Source organism: Otolemur garnettii, unplaced genomic scaffold (assembly GCF_000181295.1).
Source record: "Otolemur garnettii isolate 467f Iridium unplaced genomic scaffold, OtoGar3 scaffold00050, whole genome shotgun sequence".
Taxonomy (NCBI): domain Eukaryota; kingdom Metazoa; phylum Chordata; class Mammalia; order Primates; family Galagidae; genus Otolemur; species Otolemur garnettii.
The window spans coordinates 7,224,468-7,225,639 of NW_003852445.1; the positions used below are offsets into that span (position 1 = coordinate 7,224,468).

Genomic DNA, 1,172 nt, shown 5'->3' on the forward strand with positions numbered 1-1,172 from the left:
AAAAAAAAAAAAAAAAAAAAAAAGGAAGAAGAAGAAGAACTAAACAGCTGGGCATGGTAGCTAGTAGTCCTAGCTACTCTGGATGCGGAGGTGGGAATATCACTTGAACCCAGGAAGTCGACGTTATAATAAGCTATCATGATCACATCACTGCACTCCAGCCTGGGCAACAGAACAACTGGCAGCCTCAAAAAAAAAAAAGGCCACTACAGTAGCCATGAACAGCGTAGGGGAGGCCTGCACAGACATGAAGCATGAGTATGACCAGCGCTTCAATTGCTGGTTTGCTGAGAACTTTCTCTGGGGGGATGGCTCTGGGAATCTGTGCACCGACCTCTTCAAGCATCATCAGCAGTGTGTTCAGGAAGCAATAAAGGGGAAAGAGATTCCTATTGAAGGACTGGAGTTCATGGGCCATAATAAACACAAGCCTGAAAACTCTTCTTGACCTTGACAGTCACCTTGAAAACAGATTCCTTAAATCAGGAAATTGAGGATTTGGGATTTTTGTCTACTAGGGCTGTGAAGATAGCCATCAGATTTGATGAGGAATTTAGGAGAGAAGAATTTTATTTCCTCCTTGATGTTTTCTGCAAGTTTTAAAAGGTGAACTCTTTGCTTTGATGATTTCTCAGTTTTTCTGGCATCTTGCAAGAACTCGGTGTGCTAAAATAGAATAATTTCTTGGGGTTATGATTGCAATATTTAGTTTGGGATGAGCTTTAACCTTATCTTGTGTGTAGATAGTGATCAACTAGTCAGGATGATCAAGGTTGCCTGACCTTTTGATTTTTGCTGCAAAGGACACATAGGTACATTGCACTGGGATCATTGTTGATGAAAGCAATTGGTTGGGACCTCTTTCCTCTCTCAGGGAAATAATGCTCTGAAAAGGGATGTGGGCACAACATTTTCAATCAATGCTTGGAGCACAGTTTTATTTTTATATGGGAACTAAGAGTTAAGCTACTGGTGGCCTGGATTAGCAAAGAGGAAGACAGCTTGTAACACAGTTCCCTGCCTTTAAGAGAGGTGTCAGATTAAAATGGGAACGCTTCAAGAATGTTGCAGTGGCTCGGCACCTATAGCTCAACTGGCTAAGGCGCCAGCCATGTACACCTAAGGTGGCGGATTCGAATCCCCAGCCCGGACCCGCCAAACAACAATGACGG

At 43.1% G+C, this 1,172-nt stretch overlaps 1 pseudogene; it reads left to right on the plus strand.

Annotated features, from left to right (window-relative positions):
- Window positions 1-217: 217 nt before the first annotated feature.
- On the plus strand, window positions 218-448 carry LOC100955555 (annotated as a pseudogene).
- Window positions 449-1,172: the final 724 nt, after the last annotated feature.